Below are 6,645 nucleotides of genomic sequence, written 5' to 3' on the forward strand. Positions count from 1 at the left end.
GAGTTGGGGAGCTGACCCCCAGGTAGGTACAAACAAGTCTTCCTCACACTGAGGGCAGGCGGTGGCGAGGTGCTTCACAGCACTGGGTATTACAGGAAGTGTCACAGCAAAACTGATCAAATTAGTGAGTTTTTTTGTTTTTAACCAAATTGAGTCTCTCACTGACATGAACGGCTGAAAACATTCTATTCAAGTTGAATGAAATTTTTTCAGTGCGAATTTAAAACATTTCAAGACATTCCCAATTTTTTCTCCCGAAAACTCTTCACCAAATTCAACCTGAATTCCTGAATAGTTTCACTGCCCTGAAAAATGCATTTTTTTTTTTTTTTGGCAAATTTACCATTCACTGAAGAAATGTCTCCATGCTCTCCCTGTGGGCCATGAGTGACTCTATCTGGGTGATTGTCTACCTGAGCTCTCTGGGAGAGGGGATGCACAGAACATTTGCCCCCCACTCTCGTAGATTGCGTTGGATACAGGCTGAGTGTAGTGCTGCACACTGGGATATTTGTGGGAACTCCCAGATTGTGAACTTGGGAACCACTTGTGAGATGAGGATCCTGGGTGGAGGAATGCGCAGAGGGGTAAGGATGCTGTGTGCTCCTTGTCCCAGGTGCTTTATAGCTCAGGCCCCAGGTTTCAATGGCATGGCACAGGCTGATGGGTGTTGGGAAAGCAATGAAAATGTTGATATGTTGAATAATGACTCCCTGAGAGGGCTCCGGATTGACATCCCTTCGCTAAGTAGCTGCATTGTGTAACAGTCACTAGGTAGCAACATTGCAACTTTTATACTATTTATGCTGCTACAGCGTCTAATGGACCTAAGATGGCAAAGCAGTGTCCTAAAGGAGTTGGGCATCTCTGCTACTGGGACAAGGTGAGAGCTGAGAGTAATGCAAGAGAAAAGGGCACCTATCGCTAGGCTTGGCAGAAGTCGGTTTTTATTTGTTTCAATGGATAATATTGATTTAATCCATAAAAATAAAAAATACTTAAATACATTTTCAGTTGCAGAAAATTATGGGGGATCAGACCGTGAGTGGGTCAGTCAATAGTTATTTAATTACAGTACTTGTTGAGATTCAAAAAGTTAAAGCTTTAAACTGTTAAAATACAAATTTTTAACATCCCGTGTCAAAATATACCAAGTAAATATCCTTAAATCAAACTCTAAGTTCTCAAGCAGCATTTTTCGTTCTTTGCCGATCTGTAAATTTCAATGGTCATCAATGGAAATTTTTTTCATCAGTTTGTGTTGGGTGAAATCAACATTTACCAAGAAAAATCTAATTCTTCGAAGCTGAAGTATAGTTCATCTTTTCCTCCTGTTTATCCTCTACAGAATCCTCCTGGCTCTCACTGATGGCTTCTTATGTCTCGCTCGCGATCTATATTTTCCACAATAGACTCCCCCATGTGTATCCCTTACCCTGTGCCGCCACCTAGTGCACAGTATATTGTCTTTATCGTTGGTCCTGCCTGGCTATCCAGCAGCCACAGCACCTCGGCTGAGAAGGCTTTTCTGTAGGTGTCCTTTTCTCTTGGCTCTCAGTGGGTGCCAGTAACACAACACAGCGGGGTCCTTATTCTCTGCTGCCACCCAGTGGCAGCAAATGTAGAGTGCAGCTGCCCCTTTCCATTGTGCTTATCTTCCACTCTCCTCTAGCAGTCATTACAGAGTATAACAGCCTGTTCCCTCTTCCTTATCTCCTGTCCTCTAGGGGTATTCCCAGAGTAAAATGGTCCTTTCTCCTTTCATTACCCTCTGCTGCTACCCAGGAGCCCCACTGTATAATACAGTTGTGTCTCTGGCCAGGTCTAAACAGAAATGTTTCCCAGTACAGTAATGTTGGTTAGGCTTTTTAATGACACTTCTTCCCCAGCAAAATCCCTAGCGTAGACCTGGGTGTACCAACCAAAAAATGTGCTCTTACTAATATAGCTTATTTCTTTCAGGGAACCCATCTGTATAAGCTCTACAAGCAAAATCACTTTCTTGCTGGTAAAAGCCATGTCTGAGGTCGGAAGACTTTCAGGGAGAGCTCTGCCCACCAACCTTGTTCTAGTTTGGGCTAGATTTCATACCAGAATAACTTTGTGTATTAGGGGTGTGATTTTTTTTTTAACCAATATAATTACACTGGCACAAGCCCTTATACCTGGCAGTTACAGCAACGCAAAGATTCCTTATACCAGGATAGCTCTGGCTACAATTCACCAAAATATCATTATCCAAATTCAGCAGGTAAACTACAGTTCAAGTTGATTCTGACTGTAATGATCCCAGTACGGACTCCTCTTACCTATTTAAATCTTTGCACATCCGCAAATGTTATAAGCGCACGTGACCAAAGACTGAGCGAGAAGAAAGGGCTACACAGCATCTGAGTATCAAACAGCAAAGCAGCTGCGCTCGTCACCATTTTGTCTTTTTTTTTAAAAGTGAGATTTCTGAATTCTCAGACAATCTGGACCAGGGTTTCTCAACCTGTGGGCCGAGACCAGAAATTGTCACCAGAATGTTTCAAAGGTGGCATGGCAGCTCCTGTCCCACAGGGCTGGCTGGGCTCGTCCCCCTGCTCCAGGCACTGCAAGCTCTGGGGCAGAGGTGGTACCAGCCCATTGGGGGCCCTAAGCAGGAATATTTGGGGGGACCCCCCCACAGCACACATACTAATAACTAATAGGGGGCCCCCTTGAGCTGCTCGAGGCCCTAAGCGATTACTTTGTCTGCTAATGCCTAGTATCAGCTCTGCTCTGGGGTCCCAGCACCACTCAGGTTTGGCCCAGCCATCATGATGGCGGGAGTCCAGGTAGGCCAAATCCGAGTGAGTGGCACTGCCCTGGGTGCCCTGTTCGGGTCTAACCGGGTGAAATGTAAGGGCTACGCTGGAGTCAGACAGGAGGACCTGATGGTCTCTTCTGGTCTTAAACTCTATGAATTGCTGATAAATGGGGATGGGTGGTAGGGGAGAGGATTGAGGGTGGGGAGAGTGTTCCGGGGGGTGGGGAGTGTCAGGCCAGGGGGAGGGGAGAAACACTGGAAGGGGATCAAGGGAATGGTGGAAGGGGGAGGGGTGGGCTAAGGAGGTGGGGATTGTCAGCTCCACATTCCCCTATCTCGTTTGAAGCCACCACCCCTTTCCCTTCCCCTCCCCTACTCCTCTCTAGCCTGGGTGGTAGTGGGGGAGGGAGAGATGCCTCTTATTCACAGCCCCATTGCTCAGGGCAATGGCTGGGAGACAGAGAGGGACACACCTCAGACAAAGGCGGGAAGGGGGTGTCAGCAGCCCCAGGCTCAGTCAGGATCTCAGGGACCCTGCTCCTCTGGGGGCTTTTCTGCCCCCGCCCCCCCATGCATGAGCCTGGTCCGCACACTTCCACTGACACCACCGACAGGACTCGGTGCTGAAATGCGGTGTCCTTGATCTCTTAAAGTGCGGCTGCACCTATCCTTCTATCACAGCGACAGCTCTGATCAAACTGTTCCAGCTAATCCCCTACCATAAACAGAGGTGGATCAGATTGCGAGTTTAGTAGTTTAAAAAAAAAAATCTGTAGGGGTATTATTTAAATTAGAAATGGAGAGAAAGCTGGCAGGGAGAGAAGTCAATCAATGACATGTTAGAAAGGGTGAAGATAGCTGATAAGTGGCTGAGCTGCTAACGAAATATATAGTCTATATTGCACTATATGACTGGAGAGGAGCAAATAGAGACAGCTGCTTGGGAATTTTCCATCAAAATGTTTTTTGACAGAAAATGCAGTTTTGTCAGAATCAACATTTTTCACAGGAGTTTCAGCCAAACATTTTAAATTTTTTTCCTGATGGAAAATTGGAATGAAATATTTTGTCCTGGATCAGGATGATTTGAAATGAAAATATCAGTTTGTCAAATCCAGTCAAAACATTCAATTTCAGGCCAGTTGGATGCACCCAACTGAGCAGCCATGATACTTCATGGAAGCTGTGGGCTGGGCTCTTGGGCTGGACTACATTTCCCTTGATGCACTGAGGACTCGCTTCTGCTTGAACCATTCAAAAATTCATAGATTTGAAGGCCAGAAGGGACCACTAATCCTCTAGTCTGACCTCCTGTATAACATAGGCCATAAAACTTCCCCAAAATAATTGCTCTTTGAATTAGAGCAGATCTTTTAAATAAAAATAACAATCTTGATTTAAAAGTGTCAGTGATGGAGAATCCACCATGTCGCTTGATTACTTGTTCCAATGGTTAATTACCCTCACTGTTAAAAATTTATGCCTTATTTCCAGTCTGAATTTGTTCAGCTTCAGTTTTCAGCCATTGGATCTTGTTATACCTTTCTCTGCTAGGTTGAAGAGTCCATTATCAAATATTTGTTCCCAATGTAGGTACTCATAGACTGTAATCAAGTCACCCATTAACCTTTGTTGTTAAGCTAAATAGATTGAGCTCTTTGAGTCTATCACTGTAAGGTGTGTTTTCTAATCCTTTGGTCATTCTTGTTTCTCTTCTCTGAGCCCTCTCCAATTTATCAACATGCTTCATGAATTGTGGTCACCAGAACTGGACACAGGATTCCAGCAGCGGATGCACCAGTTCCAAATATAGAGGTAAAATAACCTCTCTATGCCTAGTCGATATTCCCCTGTTTATGCCTCCATTGCAGTCCATCAGATGAGATGTAATCCAGCCAGGGAGTCCAGCTCAGAGAGGAAAACAGGACCATGAAGCACCCACACTGCAATGCCCATGGATCGCTGAAGCAGCTCAGGGGGAGAGAGTTTAATGTCTAACCTACCCCAATTAAATGTTTCAGTTTGGTTAAAAACAAAAACCAAAATGTATCAATCTGAGAATGTTTGTTTATCATTAGGGGAAAACAGGTAGGCACATGCCTGTGGAGGAGAACCTAGATCTTCTGTCTCCCACTCCTTTGCCTTAACACTAAGACCATCCATCATTCCCATGCATAGAATTTCACATAATGAAATCGCTTTTATTTAACCCCATGCAGGAGAGCTCCTCTTCAAGCAGAGAAATGGACAATGGAATGATGGTGACTGAATTCGTCCTTACGGGACTTTCCAATTGCCCAGCCATTCGCTTATCCCTTTTTGTTGGTCTACTTGATAACCCTCGCTGCCAATGGCCTCATCTTCATAGCCATAGGGACTGAGGCTAAGCTGCACAACCCCATGTACTTCTCCCTCAGCAACCTCTCCTCGTTAGATAAGAGAGCTGCCCCACTGCTACAATTCCCAAGATGCTGGAAAACCTCTTGTCTGAGAGCAACACAATTTCCTTCACTGGCTGCATGTTGCAGCTCTACTTCCTGGTGGCTCTAGCAGGGACGGAGGTTTTCCTCTTGGCAATGATGGGCTAGATGGTCATGGCCTAGATGGCCTGGAGGATGGTGTGGATTGCACCCTCAGCAAATTTTCAGATGACACTAAACTGGGAGGAGTGGTAGATACACTGGAGGGTAGGGATAGGATACAGCAGGACCTAGACAAATTAGAGGGTTGAACCTCCTGAAGTTTAGGTTGGATATTGGGAAAAACTTATTCATTGGAGGGTGGTGAAGCACTGGACTGGGTTACCTAGGGAGGTGGTGGAATCTCCATCCTCAGGGGTTTTTAAGGCCTGGCTTGACAAAGCCCTAGCTGGGATGACTTAGTGGGTGTTGGTGGTTGGGATGACTTAGTGGGTGTTGGTCCTGCTTTGAGCAGGGGATTGGACTCGAAGACCTCTTGAGGTCTCTTCCAACCCTAATATTCTATGGATCTGGTCAGAAAATGAGGGTGGGAAATCACTAAAATGTTCATGATTTCCACCCCACCCTGTTTTTAATCCAAACCTCATTTGACCAATATTGTCCAACCATCTCTGTTACACCTTAGTGTAATACAAAGATGTGACTATGAAGAACATTCTAGACATGGCTGAGTCAGACAAACCAGATTATTAGGGCTGGTCAAAAAATTGTCAACTTTTTCAGAGAATTGGGAGTGTGATTAAATGATTTTTTTTTTAATGGAAAGTATATGCTTCCCTTGCAAATTATTGATTTTTCATCAGAAAACTGAACCTGCTGCCAAAAACCCCGAAACTTTTGGAGGGTGGCAGTTTCGTCTGAAAATGTTTGTTTTTAGCAGTCTGGGGCCAAAAATTGTTCAGTTTGCAGCTGAAATTTTTCAAAATTTGGTTGTTTGAAAACAAAATAATGGGTTTGGGAGGGGTATGTATTTTGTCCAAAAAGTCAAAATTTTCCCTGGGGGAAAAAACAAACATGTTCTGACCAGCTGGATAGATGATTTGTTTGTCAAAACCCATTGTGACATGGTGAGGAATGCAAGGTTGATAGTGGGTGATTGTTCTGTATTTCCAAAGTTTCATATATGATATTCCAAAAAAAATGTCTATTATCTGATCCTTTGTACCCAGAAGGCTGAGATTTTTCAGAGGTCCCTAGAAAATGTGGATGCCTCAATTCCCATCAGTTTTCAGAACTGGGCTTCCAAATTCCTTGGCAGCTTCAAGAATTTCCGTCATTGGCTTCTCCACATTTATCCCGGTATAACTGAGTCCACAGTTAAAGTGGTACATCTTCACGCATTGCGCTCAGGCTTAGGCATCCAGACACCTAGAA

This window comes from Caretta caretta, chromosome 14, assembly GCF_965140235.1.
Source record: "Caretta caretta isolate rCarCar2 chromosome 14, rCarCar1.hap1, whole genome shotgun sequence".
In the NCBI taxonomy this organism is placed as follows: domain Eukaryota; kingdom Metazoa; phylum Chordata; order Testudines; family Cheloniidae; genus Caretta; species Caretta caretta.